Source organism: Oreochromis aureus, linkage group 4, assembly GCF_013358895.1.
Source record: "Oreochromis aureus strain Israel breed Guangdong linkage group 4, ZZ_aureus, whole genome shotgun sequence".
In the NCBI taxonomy this organism is placed as follows: Eukaryota; Metazoa; Chordata; class Actinopteri; order Cichliformes; family Cichlidae; genus Oreochromis; species Oreochromis aureus.
This window is the reverse complement of record NC_052945.1, coordinates 30,857,899-30,869,252: the sequence shown is the minus strand read 5'-3', so window position 1 is coordinate 30,869,252 and position 11,354 is coordinate 30,857,899.

The window sequence follows — 11,354 nt, the reverse complement described above, 5'->3', positions numbered from 1 at the left end:
CTCCAAACAATACATTATGTTACAGATTTTAATATTAATTATTCATTGTCAGTTGTTGATTTGTCCTGTTCTCATCGTATGACGAATTATGATGGCTGTTTGGTAACTGTTTGCATACTATGCATACTCTCTCTTACTCTTCATATGTGTGTGTGTGTACAACAGCTTTATGTTAATGTACAATCCTTAATAAGTTTTGTCTGTGTGTGTGTGTGTGTGTGTGTGTGTGCGGGGAGGGGGGGGCGCCAGAGGGAGTGTTCGCCCAGGGCGCCAAACAGGCTAGGACCGCCACTGTCCAAAGGGGTGAAATTTATTTGTGGCCTCCTGCTGTATTTAAAACTTGTAGGCTCTGTCTCGATTTTTAAATAGGATGATCGTATCACATCATGATGAGAAACTCCAGTAGATCCGTAAAACTAGTTAAATTAAAACACCTAGTGGTTTGATTAAACAGTTATGGATGAAACCTGACATTTCCCATACAGAAGAAATTCCGATTTGAACCGTTTTTAAATAAAATGACTGCATCACCGCATGCTGAGACACCGTCAGAAACACAAAATTAGTGTAATTAAAACACAATTAGTAACACATTTTTTCTTTCTTTTTTTTTTTTTTTGACTAGATGTAAATAAAAAGCCGGGTTGTCAAGGTGTCAAGGTGCTTTCCACGCTGTCGGCTTCTGGACCTGGTTCGCTTGCTGCACTGCCGCCGCCGCCGCTTCCCATGCAACCAGCCGGCTGAACTGTTTTGTTGCGACTGCTTCCCTTGTGGCCGGCCTCTGGACCTGCTTTGCCTGCGCCACCGCCGCTTTCCACGTCGCCGGCCCCCTCAACTGTTTCGTCCTAGACTCCTCCCAGAATGGCTCCCAGAACTGTGTTGTTGGACTCTTTTTTTTTTTTTTTGGACCTGTTGTGCTCCAGTTTTGTTTTCTTGGAAATGAGTTTCGATTGTATTGTATTGTATTGTATATATAAGGTCCAACCCCCGGGCCACGGACCGGTCCGTGAGTCGTTTGGTACCGGGCATGCGAGAGTTGAGGCTCGGGTGTGAAGTTTATGGGTTTCATGGTTTTTATCATTAACTCATTTTCCCTGGGTCTTTTCCTGTGTTGTAGTTGTGTGTCTTATTTTGAAAGAAATATTTACACTTTACCATAGCGACCAGAGAGCATTAAGGGGCAGAGAGGAGGATGTTACTCTCAATGTTGTTGTGGCATTTCAGAAGGATGCTGCTAACAAAGTTACACAATTACACAGTGAATTCATGTTTATTTTTATATTTACAAAATACCACAGTTTTTGTCTTGGTTGTATCATTTTATTTTGTTGCATTTATCCGCGACACCTTAAAGGCCGAACACCAGGTCCGTGAAAATATTGTCTGACATTAAACCAGTCCGTGGCGCAAAAAAGGTTGGGGACCGCTGTCATAGATGATCGGGGGAAGTTTGAAAGTGAATGGTGTTACGATAATATCTTGTATTTTGTTAAAGAGGGAGAATTTCCTTTCGGTCATCTACATATTTGGTCATCTACAGATATATAGATACATGTATACACACATATATATAGTCTGGTAAAATCCTATACAGTGGTCCCTCGTTTATCGTGGGAGTTATCTAAAAATAACCCGCAATAGGTGAAATCTGCGAAGTAGCCAACTTTATTTTTACAATTATTATAGATGTTTTAAGGCTGTAAAACCCCTCACTACACAGTTTATACACTTTTCTCAGACAGGTATGAACATTTTCACACTTTTCTCTCTTGTTTAAACACTCAAAGTTCAAATCTTCATAGAAAAATAAGTCCAGTATCATAGAATGAAACCAAAGGCATCCGCGTTTGCTTTTGACGGTGCAAAATGTTTCGTCAACATTGTTGTGTTTGTTGGGGAAAAAACTTACATACAGTACAGCACTGCTAGCGATCGAAGATTTATGTAAATTTGACCAGCTGAACGCATTCTGTACTGTACAGGAGACACGGCACGAGATTGATTCACAATGATCTACAGCCAATCAGGACGCAGAACACAATGCGCTGTAAAAAAAAAAAAAAAAAAAAAATGCAAAATTGCACAAAATTGCACAAGAACAGGGTAATGTGCTCATGTTTGCGTGCGATCAGCAGCATTCTGGACCATTTGCAATCATGATAGTGAGGCCTGATCAATACCAACATAAAGTGCATTACAATAATCAAGGCGCGTGGACACTAATGCATGTAAAACTCTCTCTAAGTCACAAAAAGAAATAAAAGGTTTGACTTTAGAAAGCTGCCTCACCTGAAAAAAGCTATTTCTCAGCAGAGTCAGCAGTTAATAAGATATCATTAAAAACTCTCAAAAGTGCAGACTCTGTGCTGTGAAGTGCTTTAAAATCTGATTGAAATACCTCAAAAATGTTCTGACTGTTTGAAAAAGCCTGCAGCTGTGAAGATGCTACTTTTTCCAAATTTTTAGAAACAAATTGAAGCTTTGAAACAGGTCTGAAATTACACAACAAAGAGGCATCCAGGACAGGGTGTTTCAGCAGAGGCTGGACCACTGCCTGTTTAAAAGTTACAGGTACATCACCTAAAGTCAGGCAGCTGTTTATGAGCCTTTGAATATAAGGTCCAATAAACTTCTTTAAAAAAGCAAGGGGGAAGGACATCACTGTGAGAGCCAGACTTGATTTGGGTAACAACTTTACCCAGATAAGACAGAGACACGGGTTCAAAGTGGCTAAAAACTGTCATGGCTCAGACTTCGATTTCAGGGGAGCAACAACATCCAGAATGTTTTGAGACGTGGAGAAAAATTTTGCAGTCAGCTCCTCAGTGTCAGCACAAGCTGAGAGCTCTCAATCAACATTTTTATAAACTGTGGCCACTCCTCCACCTCGACCCGTAGTCCTCGGTGAGTTTAACTCACCGTCACTTAGCCAGGTTTCTGTCACACAGAGGAAATCCAGATTATGAGAAGTGAAGAAATCCTTCAATATCATTGTTTTATTTGCTAACGACCTAGCGTTAACCAGGGCAATCCTAGTAGGGTCCGCTGGGCTGGTGACAGCCATCCAAGGAACCTGTTTTCCTGGCCGGAGATTCCCCAGATTCACTCCACCACTGCCAAGAAGAGGTAAGAGAAGGCGGGGAAGCTGGATCTCCTCAGCCGAGCCGACAACAGGTACCAACCAGGTGCCAGTAGGTTTCAGGGAGCGATGGGAGACAAAATGCAGGTGCAAAGGTCTGAATTCAACCAGAGCGCATTGTGAAACTGTTCTGTTACTCCCAGATGACAGAGCCAAATATGATTTCATTTTCAGTAACAGCCTGCTGCGTTTTCCTCGACATTTAAAGCACTTCTTCTTGTGAGATGGGGTAGGGGTATAGCCCAGGTAAGCCAGTGCTCCAGATAGTAGCGGACGTGGAAAAAAGTCCTGTTCACCAATGCTAGTCCATATCAGTTTCTCTGTGGCAAGTCGAATATTTAATAGAGTTTCACAATCGTAGATCAGTAGAGAGTCAGCATGGTTCAATAAAGTGACAAAAACAACAATAAACATGCAGAGCAAAAGTGGATCTGACAGCTGTGGATGGCGAGCCATGCACACCGGTGCCATCTTGGATAAACTGGCCTCCATCAATTCCTTGCTTTTCATACAAGGACAAGAAAAACCCTAGACTTAGTTCACATAACTGCTCTTCTTTTTCAGGAAGGAACTCACCAGGCTGCCCTTCCTGAACAGATTTTCCAAGTCGCTTCCTGAGTGACGTTACAGCTTTGTCTCTCACCGGAATATCTCAACTCTTTACCTTTTGGATCGAAAAATGTCACTGAGTCAAAATTTCATCCTGTTAGACATTCTAATTCTTGACCTACTGCCAACAACTTATTTTGCATGTTTATAGTGATCCTTGAACTTTTGTGCCAAAACTGATTGAACTCCACAGCATCCCCTGCACGTAGGCATGAAAAGGAGCACATTACTTTCAGTAGTGACTGCCTCACATGGCTACACATAACAGCCCTGAGCCATAACATGAGTTTAATGCTGTTTTAATAATTAGCAATAAAGGGGGAAGTAAATTTATTAAACACTGAAACAGTATCCAATTACCAAATATATTTTGGTAAATGGCCTGTATTTATATAGCGCTTTACTAGTCCCTAAGGACCCCAAAGCGCTTTACATATCCAGTCATCCACCCATTCACACGCTGGTGATGGCAAGCTACATTGTAGCCACAGCCACCCTGGGGCACACTGACAGAGGCGAGGCTGCCGGACACTGGCGCCACCGGGCCCTCTGACCACCACCAGTAGGCAGCGGGTGAAGTGTCTTGCCCAAGGACACAACGACCGAGACTGTCCGAGCCGGGGCTCGAACCGGTAACCTTCCGATTACAAGGCGAACTCCCAACTCTTGAGCCACGATCGCCCGAGATTGTTTTTCTTGCACAAATCTTTTTCCGTTCTGGATATGGACACTAAATGTAAAAAAAATAGTAATGCATATTTGTCACAAATAAGATTTGAAAACTTAAACACATATGTATAAGTACTAAATAACACAATTGTATTGGTCACATTGTTTTATTAGTAGTGCTTTTATGTCACTGGTTTTGCATGTCTGGTTTACACTTATTCACACAGTTAAACAGATGGTGATTGTATCTTGGGAAATGGGTAATCCACACAGGAAGCACCAGTGTGGGGAAAGATGCTACAGGTGGTGAAAGTCTTTTGTTTCTCCTTGAGGATGGGGGGAAGAGACAAGGGAATTACCCACTGTAAGAGGTGATAAGGGATTGTGAACTCTTTCTTTGGGAAAAGATCAAAGGTGTAAATCAGGGGTCGGCAATCCGCGGCTCCGGAGCCGCATGCGGCTCTTTAGTCCTTATTTTGCGGCTCCGGGTGGTTTGGGAAAATAGAAGAAGTATTTCGCTGAAGTGCATTTTATTTGTGTTTAGTTCTTTTTTTTTAACTTGTAGTTCTAAATTGGAAGATTGTTGTGATTTTGAAATATAAAAATAAAATGATATCTTATTATTTTTTTCATCGCTCAAAATAAGGGTCACACTTGCGGAAGCCGGTGTACCCGCCGAAACGCCGTGCATTTATCGAGACTTTCAACCCCAGGTAGACCAATTATGGATCTTCGGATCCACATTATGTCAGCAGCTGTTCTCCACCGTGAACTATGTTAAAAACAAACACCGCTCACGCCTCACAGACGACAGCTTACAGTCCTGCGTAAAGATGAAAGCCCGATTTGCAGGCGCTGTGCGCGAGGTTTGGGGACCAGAAGTCTGATTGTAAACATATCACGGCAGACCCGACGATGTTTGCATGGACATGCTTTTCAGCATCTCTTTATTGACCACTTTTCACACACGGTTGCTGTACGCATACAGCCGGCTTTAGCTTTCCAGCTCACAGCCCGACATATACCAACAACAACACAACAGCAGAGAGAGCACAGACTTTAAGGCGGCGAGGCGTGATTGCGGGTGCCGCTCAGGTGCGTCCGACTCCCATGCAGCGGCACTGCAGACCACGCCCCGCCACACACATTAACTAGGTAAAATAGATATTTAGGCAGAATTTTGCAAATATCTTTTTTTTTTTTTTTTTTTTAGCGGCATAGTGCTTTTTTTCCAATTACTTTTTAAAAGTCAGGTCAAGGCTCCAAAAGCCCAAAGGCGATATAAGGGTGGCGGCTCACAACAGTTTTTGTTTGCTACATGGATCATTTTAGTTCAGCTGGGTGTCTTTCCTTTTGTTATATTTCTTTTGTTATATTCGTTTGAATCCACTGTGAGGATGGTTGACTGCATTCCTAAAGGTGACAAATAGAAGACAGAGAAAATTACTGAAATGATCACAAACACTTAAACTGGGTCTGACATCATCATCTTTGAGCCAATAACAGCACCTGATTCATCAGCTAACAGAGGAAATACAGTGCTAACTAAAGTCTTTAGATTTTGCTGTGGAAATCAGAAAATGTGTGCAGTGATGTGCAGTTCAGCTTGACAGACGGTATTTGGTAGGACCACCTTTATTCTTCAACATACCTTGAACTCTCTCAGGCAAGTTTTCTCCTTATTTCTTTAAGAAGTCCTCAGGAATAGTTCTCCAAGGTTCTTGAAGGACATTCAAAGCTCATCTTTGCATGTTGGCTGCCTTTTGTTCTGTCCTCTGTCAAGATGATCCCACACGGCTCTGGGGAGGCCAATCCATGACCGATTGTGTTCCATTGTGTTTTTCTATCCAGGTTATGTTTTTACTGGATTGGAAGGGTGTTTAGTATCATTGTCATGCTGAAAAATGAAGCCATTGCTAATCAGACACTTTCCAGATAGTACTGTCACTGTTGTACCTTTCTGCCAACCTTCTCAGTACATGTTGACAAAGACCTGCTGCTACTGACTTTCAGTCCAGTTCCTGTGTATCTCCAAAAGCTGATTCTGTTCATCTGGACGTAGCGTTTTGTGGGAGAAACGTTTTGTCACCCATCCAAGTGACTTCTTCAGTCTCAGCTGACTGCAGGTTTCCCCAATCTTATAAACAGTACATTTGCATAATGACTGAAACCAGCCCACTGAAGGAACAATGGGCTGGGAGGTCAGTTCGTTAATCTTAATTATGTAAATTCTCATGACCATAACTGTAAGTTTATTACTTTTTAAATGGAATCTAAGGCTACGTTCACACTGCAGGTCTTAATGCTCAATTCCGATTTTTTGATCAATTCCGATTTTTTTGTCTGCTTGTTCACACTACACATAAAATGTGACAGCAAACGCGTTAGTGTGAACCCTCAAAGCGGCCCGCATGCGCAAAAGAAGACGTCACACACAACGCTCTGTTTAGACCCAGAGCAAACAGTATTGTTTGACTGATGGCCCTTAATATAAAGACTTGTTTTGGACTTTACGTTTCCCAATTTTGCTTTAAGTTATAAAGTTATTTACATATGGCCTAATAATGATCCTTATTGCTGTTTTAAAGAGGAGCGGTGCTTCAAAGGATAGTTGCAGATTTCTGTCAGAATCTGCAGATTATACAGTAGAAATGAAATGTTCACGTTTCTCCAACGTTGTCTTCCCAACATCTACACTGGATGGCCAGGAAGCGTTCACGATGTCTTCTCAGGCGCTTCTCCGGCACTGATAATTGGCGTCTGTCTTGTGTCAGTGACTTAAAAGACGGATTTAATGCGACATGACCGTTCACACAGCAGTCGCTTTCTAAAACATCGGATACGTATCGGATTCAGTACCACATACGAAAGTGACCCAGATCGGATTTGAAAATATCGGATTTGTGCTATTCACACTGTCATACCATGATCGGATATATGGGTCGCATAGGGTCAAAAAAGTCGGATTTGATGCGCTTTCGGCTGCAGTGTGAACGTAGCCTAATATGCTGACATCTTATTGTTTTGTCGTGCTGTTAATACTATCCACAGTTCACTTCCTCAGTGGCCCACTAGGTCCGGCTGTTGTATTTTTATACTATCGGAAGCCTCACAGTGAGATTTAACATGAGCTATGTGAGTGAAATGCACACTTTCTCAATTTATGGGTAATGTGGTGTTAACCTGTCAAAGAGCAGGAGTTTTTGAAGCCACTGTGAAAAGCTGTTGTTACAGGATGTCTTGGTCACTAACACAAGTCTATTTTTGCATCAGTTCTTAACTGTAGATAAAAAATACTTCAGATCGGTGTTTAGTGTAGCTGTAATCAGATAATACTGCTGATAATACAGATAATAATTATAATTATAATACAGTCTGGTTTTCGCCCCTCCCATAGCACTGAAACAGCACTTATAAAAATAACCAATGATCTTCTTATGGCAGCTGACTCCGGTTTACTTTCCATTCTTATCCTCCTCGATCTGAGCACTGCCTTCGACACTATTTCTCACTCCATTCTTCTCAGTAGGCTAGCCTCCATCGGTCTCTCCCATACTCCACTAGCCTGGTTTAAATCATACCTGTCTGATCGCACTCAGTTCATTCAACTCAAATCCTTCACTTCTCAGCCCTTTCCTCTGACCACTGGCGTGCCCCAGGGATCTGTCCTGGGGCCCCTTCTTTTTATTATCTACCTTTTACCGCTTGGACATATTTTCCGTAAATACAATATCCATTTTCACTGTTATGCTGATGACACCCAGCTTTATCTGTCCACTAAACCTGATTCTGCTCTTCCCCCATCCTCCCTCACCCTCTGCTTAGCTGAACTAAATTCATGGTTCTCTTCTAATCTTCTTGAACTCAATAGTAATAAATCCGAACTCCTCTTAGTAGGCACTAAATCAACATTATCCAGAACCAACAGTTTCTCTATTACTATCAATAACTCGCCGGTCTCCATTTCCTCCTCTGTGAAAAGTTTGGGTGTCATCCTCGACAGTACTCTATCTTTCAATTCACACATTAATAATGTCACTCGGTCTGCATATTTTCAATTGCTCAACATTAATCGTCTCCGTCCTTTTCTCACCTCACATGCCACTGCCATTCTTGTCCATAGCCTTGTTACTTCCCGGATTGATTATTGTAATTCACTTCTTTTTGGTCTTACTCAAAAATCCATCCATAAGCTTCAACGCATCCAGAATTCTGCTGCACGTATCATCACCAGGACCCCTTCTGTCCACCACATCACTCCTGTTCTGCAGCAGCTTCATTGGCGCCCGGTCAAGTATCGTATCAATTTCAAAATACTCTTGTACGCATTTAAAGCTACAGGGAGTGCAGAATTATTAGGCAAATGAGTATTTTGTCCACATCATCCTCTCCATGCATGTTGTCTTACTCCAAACTGTATAGGCTCGAAAGCCTACTACCAGTTAAGCATATTAGGTGATGTGCATCTCTGTAATGAGAAGGGGTGTGGTCTAATGACATCAACACCCTATATCAGGTGTGCATAATTATTAGGCAACTTCCTTTCCTTTGGCAAAATGGGTCAAAAGAAGGACTTGACAGGCTCAGAAAAGTCAAAAATAGTGAGATATATCCAAGAAATATCTCAAGACTGATTTTTCTAAGGTTTTATGGACTGATGAAATGAGAGTGAGTCTTGATGGGCCAGATGGATGGGCCCGTGGCTGGATTGGTAAAGGGCAGAGAGCTCCAGTCCCACTCAGACGCCAGCAAGGTGGAGGTGGAGTACTGGTTTGGGCTGGTATCATCAAAGATGAGCTTGTGGGGCCTTTTCGGGTTGAGGATGGAGTCAAGCTCAACTCCCAGTCCTGCTGCCAGTTTCTGGAAGACACCTTCTTCAAGCAGTGGTACAGGAAGAAGTCTGCATCCTTCAAGAAAAACATGATTTTCATGCAGGACAATGCTCCATCACACGCGTCCAAGTACTCCACAGCGTGGCTGGCAAGAAAGGGTATAAAAGCAGAAAAACTAATGACATGGCCTCCTTGTTCACCTGATCTGAACCCCATTGAGAACCTGTGGTCCATCATCAAATGTGAGATTTACAAGGAGGGAAAACAGTACACCTCTCTGAACAGTGTCTGGGAGGCTGTGGTTGCTGCTGCACGCAATGTTGATGGTGAACAGGTCAAACCACTGACAGAGTCCATGGATGGCAGGCTTTTGAGTGTCCTTGCAAAGAAAGGTGGCTATATTGGTCGCTGATTTGTTTTGGTTTTGTTTTTGAATGTCAGAAATGTATATTTGTGAATGTGGAGATGTTATATTGGTTTCACTGTGTTACGTCCCCCCGAAGGGGTCTAGGCGTGCGAGTGAGGGGACCAGTAACAAATGGGTCCAGAACAGAATGAAAGGAAAACAGACAGGTGTTTTTAGTAAATAAAATAGTCTTTATTATAAATAACCTTAACATAAAGAGCCGGCAACGCCGTTCTACCAATAACCCTTGGAAAAAGGAAAACAAAGGTTACAACAACAAAGAACACTCAATCAAACAAAAACTCCACACCACGAGGAGGCACTTCCAGGGGCCCACAAGCTCGCCCTGTCACTAGCAGCAGCTAGCTTTACTGCTGCCGAGGCCCACAAGCCCACACTACTCACGTAAAGCAGCTATACTGCTTCCACAACTCCACACTTCAAGCAGGATAACCACACACCAAGCAAAGACACCAGAGAACACCACCCCTGCTCACAGCTCATCCCCAGCTTAAATAGCCTCAGAGGTGATTGCTGACTGGATTCAGGTGGCAAACGAGGCTAACCAAGAGCAGCTGTGTCCTGGGGAGAGAGGAGAGTGAGAGACAGAGGGGGTAGGAGAGGCAAGAGAGGAGGAGGCGGAGAAAAACACCACGCCCACACAAGGGCAGTTTCAGGAGGCCCAGCTAGGGCCGTAACAACTGGTAAAAATAAATAATTGAAATGGATATATATTTGTTTTTTGTTAAGTTGCCTAATAATTATGCACAGTAATAGTCACCTGCACACACAGATATCCCCCTAAAATAGCTAAAACTAAAAACAAACTAAAAACTACTTCCAAAAACATTCAGCTTTGATATTAATGAGTTTTTTGGGTTCATTGAGAACATGGTTGTTGTTCAATAATAAAATTATTCCTCAAAAATACAACTTGCCTAATAATTCTGCACTCCCTGTATTCATCATCTCTCTCCTCCATATCTCTCTGATCTGGTTAACATCACCGCCCCATCTCGTTGTCTCAGATCTTCTTCTTCCCTTTCACTCTCCGTCCCCTCCCCCCGTCTTGTCACCATGGGGAGCAGGGCTTTCAGCTGCTCTGCTCCTCGACTCTGGAATTCCCTACCTCCTGATTTAAGAAATATCTCTACCTTCTCTCTCTCTTTAAGTCCCAACTCAAAACCCACTTGTTCAAAATAGCTTATCCCACATAACCTCTCCACTCTGCTATTTTAAATTTGTTTATGTTTTATGATTGTGTAAACTCTTTGCTTTTATGTTGCTTTTTACTCTACTGTGTACAGCGACCTTGAGTGTTTTGAAAGGCGCTTTCAAATAAAATGTATTATTATTATTATTATTACCTCACATTTGAAACTGATTACCAGGCAGTTGTCAGTTTTATATCTGAGCTGGACTCTGAGCGCTACCTATAAATATGGCTATAAATAACTGTGGTGAGGTGCAGAGGCAAAATTGCAAAAATTGTCTTTTTTTTTTCTTTTTCTTTTTTCCCCAAATATGGGACTGGGCCCGTTGCTCGGTCTGTTAAAATAACAGCATTCGGTCACTTACAAAGGTCACATCAGGAGTTATTGCATTAACTTGACTGAAACAAGCGAAATATTTATGTTGGATAACATGAACCAAAAGCCACAACTTGATTATTTTTAGGCTGAATGGTGTTTTTTTTTCT